Genomic DNA, 9,847 nt, shown 5'->3' on the forward strand with positions numbered 1-9,847 from the left:
AACAAATTCAACAGCTACACAGACATAGTAATTTTTGCATATGATCGAGGCGCGAGAGTTCGTCATGTTTTCATAAATTCTGAAGTGGCAAGATACAACAACTCACTTTCAACGAGGAACCGTTCTTTTAGAGGCACACTAGGAAGGAATAATCCAAACTCATGGGCAAGCTCCGAAAACATTCTTCAGTTACAAGAAATAGATAGAAAAGGAAATGCAGAATTAGGAGAAATAATAGAAACAAATTGAGGGACTGGAAGAACATGTAAAGGTACTAAAGGCCGATAAGGAAGAGATGTTTACCTTGGCACAACAGGCAATGGCTTGCTGCCCCCTTGCTCATAGCTACACCTTGTTCCTCCATGAACAATATCTATTATTTTGTTTATAAAGTGTGTGCCAGGAGCTCAGTCATGACATGGAAGATTCAATATAGTTTTTGCACATCATGAGATGTCGCAATATTTTGGATTAGCATTTGATGTGCGAGTTGTACATGCATGAATACTTCCTAGGCAATGATCAATCATTTAACCCAGTGCCATATGTAGGAGACATTCAACTGAGAGAATTTACCTCCCACACAATTAACCAGGTTAAATGGAAAAAGGCTTTTGATACATTTGAAGAAAATCAGGAAAATAGGCCACTTGTCATCCGGATGGAGAATTGTCAGTCTGTGAATGTTTACAACAGACACAAAACCCTCTTGGGGATCTAGGAACAGAAAGAATAGATGTTGGAAACTCAGCAATGGTGTGTTGATATATGCACAAAACAGATCTTCGCTTGTCAGGAAGAGGCTTGGGGCAGCTGCGAGAAATGGTGGATGCTCTCGTCATCAGCTGTCAGGATACGTGAGCCTTTTGGGGCCCCTAATTTTTCTCAGGCTCTAAACAGGGTACCCCAATATATTGTGTGCATATGGCTTCATGGGGTCTAATGGATGGGTTTTAGGTTTCAATTTCCCATCATCTGGTTGTTAGCTTATCACTACACCCCAGCTTATGAGGTAAGCGAGGATTGGTGGAAAGAATCCATCCAAAAGGATGGGCATAAGCCTCTAGGAATAGAGATGTCCTCGAAATATGATCTTGTAGAGCTTCACACTGCTCATCACAACTCTAACCCAGCCTTGTGCACGCAACAAACTGCATGAGGACATGTAGTAAGGCTAGTTGGGGGGAGATGTTGGTGGCTAGATTTTCATACTTTTCTCACCCTTTTACCCTGTTCTTTTTATCCATTTCATGCCATTAGTGGTTAATAAATATCTTAAAATGCATAGGTATACCTCTCGTCATGTCTTTATGGATTATTGGTCAATGAAGCATAGTTGTAGGGGATTATTACCTAAGTGGCTTGCAAATTCAGTTATTTCTGCAGATTTAAAGGGAAAATGACCATGACTGTTATTCACTAAACGATGATATTAAAGCTGGCAGCGCTATCCTTGAATATTGGTTGTAACGATGAATCAACCTTTTGATTAACACACTACTATATTTTAACATTCTGTTTCATTTTGAAAACCACCATGTAATTAAGGAGAGACAATGTTGTAATTCTAGGAGCTATATTATTGACAAATTGTATAAAGTAGAGTTGTGGGGGTGTGAAAGCCATCACTATTAAGAGTCGTTAAGATTACAGGAGAAATACTCTAACTTTGAGTCTGTAACAATGCACTTGTAATATTTTTTTTTATTAATGACAAGTTGGTCTTCTGATCATATTGTGATTCGTTGATCTCGCCACAACCCTAATCAGGGATTTGGGCCCACTCTCCTTACCGGGTGTTTTTGGATTAGATGTGTGTTAGGTTTATTTCTGCGGGTTAATTATTGTTGTGAATGTGTATCAGTGCATTGTTGTGAGTCCTTATTGTTGTTACTTTTATTGTTTTTACAATTATTACTTCTTGTTACTCTTATTTTCTATTACAATATTGTTTGTTGTTATACATTGATGAATTTATAATTAATGTTCAATGCTGGGTAGGGAAATTGTGGCCTACACATAAGTGCATGATAGCCCTGAAACGACTGGTAGAACCCTGAGTTGACAATTAAATGTGGATTGGGTGAATTGCGTGATTCATACTTCAACACCAACAACCACCACACCTATAAACTTTGTATTTGCTAAAGATGTAGCCATTTTTTTTCATTTGAACCAATCTTTAGTGACTGAGTTGAAAGGTAGAGCCCTCTTTGGGGTTGGAAGGGTTAGTTTCCAATTCCGCAAGTGGTTTGTGGTTACCTCTGAGTTTCCTTCCTACAACCAAAGGAAATTATAGAGTGACAAAAAGTGGGATTATTTTTAGCAAAACTTAAGAAGGTACATATCATATTGAACAATTCCCTAAATGAGCTAATATAGGATCTGAATGGAGCATGGATACATTATAACCTTAGTCTTGGATACTTAGTTCTTTTTTAACAAGGATTAAGAGATAAAAACTGGTGGTGGTAAAAGATGCAGAGTGTTAAGGCCCCACCCTAGTGTAAGTTGTTTTTGTGGCTCATATTGAATAATTTTTTTTTTTAAATGGGAAGCCCTCTAAAAAAGGAAGAGAGTAGGTCCAAGTATTTGTTTATTTTGTAGGTGTAGTGAGAAAAGCACCTACGTTCAAAAAGTGTGGGTTGAGGTTTGGAAGTGTTTGGGTAATCAATAAATGTGAATCTATAAACACATGATTCAATGTATGATTTACTAGGCAAGGCCTAAGTGCTCCAAGAAAATCACATTTCTAGTTCTAAGGGAAACTGATAGCTAGAATCATTTATTTTATTTGAAGAGAAGATGATGCTTTGTTTTCGTACTTAAAAATAGATATATACTTTTTAGAAAATATACAAATTTAATACTAATATAAAAAACAATATATTTTCTCTCATTAATAAATTTTTTTAAAAGAAATTTTTTTATTTAAATAATAAACACTTACACATACATAATATTAAACATTATATTTTATATAAAAAATAACATAAATTCATTTCCACATAATCATTCAAAAATTTTCTTAATAAATCAATTTTTTATAATTCAATTTTTTTAAGTAATATCTAAATTTATTTGAAAAATACTACAATCATGTTAGGATATTCCGACACATAGGATTTAGTTAAGTTCAACTTGGTCTAGTATAGAGTTAGGTTAGAGTTAGTAAGTGTGTTTCTTTACCGTTGTACATTTTGTAACTTACAATCGACGGTCACGATATGTAGTGATCGACGGTTCACTCTCACCTCGGTATTACCGACACTTGTCCGTGGCTTGACACCCGATTGGTCCATGAGTTCTATTTAAAGGCATGGAGGGTCATTGTTCGGGTAATCCGTGCATGAGAGAAGCTTATGTAAATTTTATTCTTTGATTAATTAATTGTCTGTACCACGTTGGGAAGGCCGTGGACTGTTTCCCTCCTTGCACTTGAGGGTTTTAACCACGTCAAAAATATGGTGTATTGATTTGAGATCTGGTTGTGAGCGGTGTCCTTTTGGTATTCTTTCTGAGGAACTTACCCTGTAAATTCCTACATGGTATCAGAGCTATTTGAGGGCCGTCGTTGGTGATCCAAATCTGAAGCCGGTTAGAACTGCATGCGGCTGTCGTTTCCTAGATCTGCTGTTTCTGACTGCTTTCGGGCCGAGAGGACTGCTCTGTTGCGTTCGGAGCATCTGTTTCAGTGAGGAACCCCTTTCGTTTACGCGAAAAGGTTTCCGGTAGCCCTAGCTGCGTCATTTTCAGATCGGGAGGTATACAGTGTTTTTTTTTGCAGTTTACTGTCATTTTCTCTCTGCTTATTTCGGTTTCGGTTTATTTAGCCTTTTTTTTCCCGGATCTATACTTTCATTTCTGCGTATGCTCTTTGCCTGCGACTCTGTGCGATCTGGGCAAATCAGAAACAGAAAGAAAGGATTTTTCTCATGCGTATGCTCTTTCCCTGCACCTTAGTGTGATCTTGGAAAATCAGAAACATTGAGAAAAATATTTGTTTTTCGGTTAAAAGCTAACTTTGAGATTTTTTTAAAATTCTAGTTTTTTGGCTAAAGCTAACTTTGAGCGTAAGGTTCGTTTTTCTTTGCATATTCGTGTTGGGTTTTGTGTTTTGTGTTTTGTAGGGGAAAAGAGCCTTCCCAAGGCAAGCACGCAAATCGAGCCCCCCCCCTCTCTCTCTCTCTCTCTCTCTCTCTCAAATATTTTGTATAGATCATTGGTTCAAAGACTTTTTAAGAGAGTAGAGGTCTTGGGTTCAAGTCTCCATTTTGTGGGGGCGGATTTTTTCATTCCGCACATTCGCGCACTTTGCGGCAACGTCAACAATTTTTTTTCAAAAAGCCATAACTTCTTCATCGGAAGCCTTTTTCAGAGCGTTTTTTTTAAAAACGCCTATTTTTTCGAGATCTATCCATTGGACCACTTACTTTCAGCATCTTCAGCTTCAGGTTTTTTTTCAAAAAATGGAAAGTCCATGCCAAGTCATTTTGACAGCACTAACTACTTCCAATGGGTAGCTACATGGGAGATTACTTAGAAGTAAGGTCTCTTCAGAATAGCACAGACCAAGAGAAGAACCCAAAGATGAAGACAAGGCCGAAAAATGGGAAAATAGACAAGATCAAGCACGTGGTTTGATAGGAATGTCTGTTTCTCCTGATCTTAGATTCCACATTGCAGAAATTGAAACTCCTCATGAAGCATTAGAAAAACTTGCTAAAGTTTTGGGATTAAAAATGAAATTAGAGCCCATCAACTTGAGAATGAGTTGCTTACTTTGGATCCTAATAATTTTTCTTGCATTGAAGATTTCTTGTCAAATTCAAGACCTTAGATATCTCTTGGAAGGTGTTAAAGTTAAGAAAGAAGATGGTAACCTTATTTATTCCATCCTTACTAAGTTGGGACAGCCTACTCTGTATTTGTTTCCACTTTCCATTCTACAAGGGAAGCTTTCATTTGTCAAGGCAAAGACTACAAACCCCTTCCTTTGACTCCTTTTGTGATTCCTTAATAAGAGAACAAGAAAAACTCTTACACTTGGTTTCTTAATCTTGGAAACTCTTCTCGAAAGCGTTAGCCGCCCAGCAGCAACCAAATTCAAAGAATCCTAAGAAGTCTTATCCTCAAAGGAATGGTCCTAAACCAACTCAGCCTCAAGATGAAAGATCATTTCAGCAAAATGACAAGACCATAAAAACAAATGGAAGAGGACTGACAGACATTGTAACTTTTGTAATCGAGATGGCCACTTAGAATCTAAATGCTTTAAGAAGATGGAAGCCTTGGAAGCCGCAATGAAGAAACATAACATCCATATGGAGCCTACTTCAACTTCAACTTCCGGAACGGCACTTTCTGCATGTCATCGTCAATCATCTCAGTCTGGTTATGCATTAAATGTATCTTCTTCTTCTTCTCATTCTCATGAGTGGCTCATTGATTCTGGAGCCTCTTGTCACATGGCCAAAAACCAAGCCATGTTTTCTTCTTTAAATGATTGTAACACCAAAAATATATATGTTGGTGATGATAGATCTCTTAATGTTGTAGGGACTGGAATGTTCATCTAGACAATGGTCAGTTCAATGATGTATTATGTGTTCCAAACTTATCTGCAACCTTCTATCTGTCTATCAGATAACTCATTCAGGTGTGATAATCAAAGTGCCATTCAGCTATGCAAAGATCCAGTCCAGCATCAGCGCAGCAAACACATTGAACTAACATGCACTTCATCAGAAAGCTCATTCATGACCATGTTCTTGAAGTGCAATATTGTCCAACGGATGATCAGGTTGCAGACATCTTCACAAAGGCCCTCACAGAGGCGAAGTTCACTAAACTTCGATATATGCTTGGAGTTCAGGAAGTTGTCACTAAGGGGGGATAGGCTCTAGTGCCTCCTTCCTTCTCTATTGTGTCATATTTGTAAATCCTTCAATCTATCCCAAGTTGTTCTTAAGGGGGGATGTTAGGATATTCCGACACATAGGATATAGTTAAGTTCAACTTGGTCTAGTATAGAGTTAGGTTAGAGTTAGGTAAAGTGTGTTTCTTTACGTTGTACATTTTGTAACTTACAATCCGACGGTCACGATATGTAGTGATCCGACGGTTCACTCTCACCTCGGTATTACCGACACTTGATCCGTGGCTTGACACCGATTGGTCCATGAGTTCTATTTAAAGCGCATGGAGGGTCATTGTTCGGGTAATCCGTGCATGAGAGAAGCTTATGTAAATTTTCTTTCTTTGATTAAATTGTCTGTAATTGGGACAGGCCGTGGACTGTTTCCCTCCTTGCACTCTGAGGGTTTTAACACGTCAAAAATACTGGTGTATTGATTTGAGATCTGGTTGTGAGCGGTGTCCTTTTGGTATTCTTTCTGAGGACTTACCCTGTAAATTCCTACAAATCATCCCTCAAATAAATGTATTATTGTTTTTTATTTTATTTCCATGACTACTAATCGCTCACTCAACTAAAAAAACTCTCCAGCTACCATAGTATAAACAAATACACCTTTCTAATGAATAAATCTTTCTTCTATTTGTTCTACAACAAGTTGGAATAACTCTCGTCCTAAGATAATATTCCTTATTCCCCGGCCACAAAGAAATTTAATTATTTTTAACAAAATTATTAAGTAAACAAAACATTCACATATCGACGGCTTCTTGTGTGCCCAACTAAATAACCTCAACCTTGATCCTTCCTCGCTATGCCAAAGTGGTCGGCCAGATACGAAGGATGGGATGGTTTCAACATCTCCATTTATATATTGGATTTAGATGATCCAATCACATGAGAAAGACAGCAGCGAGTAGTTAGAAGGAAGAATAACAGTGAAGTAGAAGTACTTTGTCATGGCCGCGAATTCTGGGAAATCGGTGAAGAACGTGCAGTTCAATGAGGAGGCGATATCTAATAAACAAGTAGCAGCGGGAGAATTGGAAGCATATTCCGTTTATGTAGCTAATGTTGATTACGGGTGCACAGCGGAGGAGTTAAAGACACATTTCGAGAGGTGCGGGAGAGTGAAGGGCCTTACTATTCCTAAAAACGAGTATGGGAACCCACGAGGATATGTTTTCGTGGAGTTTTCAGATGTAGACAGCGTGGAGAAAGCCCTGGCGGAACTGAATGGCTCCATCCTCCGGTCCAGAGAGATCACCGTGTCTCGCGCCAAAAGTAACCCCCGAAATTGGAACAACCCCAACACCAGCCGAGGGTTCCGCCTCACCTTGGAACAGCGGCCGCCAAAGGATTGGAGAAGCGTGAGTGCCAATCCTAACAGATCGTCGAGACCATCACATGCAAACACGAACAACCGCCAGTCTTCCAATTCGCGTTTCAGCTACGTTCGGGCAACAGGAGTAACCACTAACAGCGCCACTGCTAATCATGAAAATAGCGACAACAGCATCCAAGAGGAGGCAATACCGATTGAACAAGGAGGAGGAGCATTAATTGGAGGAGGAGGAGAGGAATTCGACAGGTACTCGGTTTATGTAGATAATGTGGACTATTGGTGCACTGCACAGCACTTGCTGACACATTTTGAGTCCTGCGGGACAGTGAACCGCATAAGCATCCCTATAAACGAGTTCGGGAACCCACAGGGATATGCGTTCGTAGAGTTCTCAGATTTGGGCAGCGCCGACAAAGCCCTCCAGCTGAATGGTTCCACCCTTCGGTCCCGTGACATCACCGTCTCTCGCAAAAGGAAGCTCCCAATTAGGCGGAACCCTAATAATAAAAATAACAGTGGCGGAGGGTTTGGCGGCCCCACCCAGCAGCAGCCGTCAGCTATTTCCAGAAATGTGGGTGCCTATTCTAACAGATCATCACGTCCACCATATCCAAATTACACAAATACCAACCGCCCCCTTCAGCTGCCGCAGAAACCTCGCTCCAGCTTCGTACAAACAATAGGAATAAGCACGCCCACAACTCATGCGCCGGCTGCTCATGCTCAACGCCCCACTCCATCACCCAGTTCCTGAGGCCGTCTGTTACTCTTTAAATTAACAAAATTTAATTAGGTAATTTTTTACTTTTTATTCCAACCGTGTTTTTTGATTTTTCCTATTATTTCCAATAGTCGGGAAAAGAAAATTTGAGTGACCAAACAAAAATCCTTTTGTGAAATTATGGAATTGACATAATTACCTTGGGATATTTCCCATTCAAAGATACTTTTGTAAAGCTATGGAATTGACTTTGTCGTTGTTATGGATACATTTATTTCTAATGCATCATTTAAGGTATCCATTTTTGAATAACTTATCTAAGTTAGATTTCTATTTATTTTGTTTATTAAATCATAAAAGTTTGATTAAGGTAGATCTATTGTGATTCTAAGCTTGGTGTGTAAAAGAACATTACATTTGTATTACATTTGTATAAGTGTATAGTTATAATAAAAAATAAAATTTTAATTAAATTAATATTTAGTTATATAAAATTTATTATATTTTATTATAATTAGAAAATATTAATAATTAATATAGAAATAAATTATATTTTTTACATATCACTGTTAAATTATAATAAATATTTGATTTCATCAATAAAATTTACAAACAAAGATATTTATGTCTTACCTAAGCCTTGAATATTGACCATGCTAAATTTAGACAATTTATGAACACTTGTTTTGTTACTTAATTTATTAAAAATAAAGTCCGCAGCATACATTGTATACAACACCAAATTAACACATAACTACAATCTCACTTTCATACGACACCAAAGACATAACTACAATCTCACTTTCATAACCAAGACCTTTTCATTTACCTCCCAAATCCTTATTTTCTTTTAACAAACAAGTTGTCGTCCTTACAATCATCCCTCACTCTAGTGACCTTGAGGGGATTCTGCTCATAAACGAAATGATGACTCTCTCTACGTTTATTGACAAGGTTGCATGCAGCGGTAGTCCCTGTCGGGTTTGAAATGAAAACTCTAGGGAAATTTCAACATTGATAGCAATATGGAACTGAATGCTTTTTTAAAAAGTGTAACCATCTGCAGGTATGTTGTTCTTGGTGTTCTCGCTCTAATAGGGTTGGAAAGGTGGAGGTAGAATCAATCAGTATAGATATTAGCAAAGATAGTTGCAGAATCATCTTCCGGGTGAGATATCTGAGCCAAAAGGTGATCTACGACATGCAAAAATAGATTTTTTGGTATGAGAGCGGATGAATAACATTAAAAGTCTGAACAACACTCATAAACATGCTATAAAGAGATACAAAGTATGGTGTGGCAGTAGAGCAGTTCATATATTTTAGAATGGAGAGTGGAAATTGCACAAGATGGAAACTCTCACAGATCTTGCCTTGTTTTTTCCTCTTGTTGTTGCTTCAGGTAAAACTGGGCGTTGCGGTAGATGCATCTTCCAACAACATCCTGTTAGGCTCCTCTCTCACAGGTAACCAAACCAAAAAAAGCATTAAGGAATGGTATGTGGGTATTTGTATGCCATGTCGTCACAACAGACAACGACTTAGATGGCCAACGGAGAGAAGCCATTGTAGAACACGTCTAGTGTTTTCAATCTCATAGAGGACGAGAGACTCCTTCTATCTTATGGGGGATCCATCGTTTGGTTCTCCAACGAAAACAATATGAAGCCTCCTTCAGCTGTGATTGTGGATTCTTGTAACTTGGTTGTGATGAGTGTCGAGAATGCATATGTTGCCTGGGATGAAGATCAGTGCGACCACAACCTGACTTCCTAGAAAAGGACTTGGGATCGGTGTTTGGATCACTTTAGCTTTTGGATAGATGTACATGAATGGATATAGATGGGTACAAGAATTATACCAA

Source organism: Pinus tabuliformis, chromosome 4_1, assembly GCF_031772625.1.
Source record: "Pinus tabuliformis cultivar Carrire ecotype Pingquan chromosome 4_1, CPIR1, whole genome shotgun sequence".
In the NCBI taxonomy this organism is placed as follows: Eukaryota; Viridiplantae; Streptophyta; class Pinopsida; order Pinales; family Pinaceae; genus Pinus; species Pinus tabuliformis.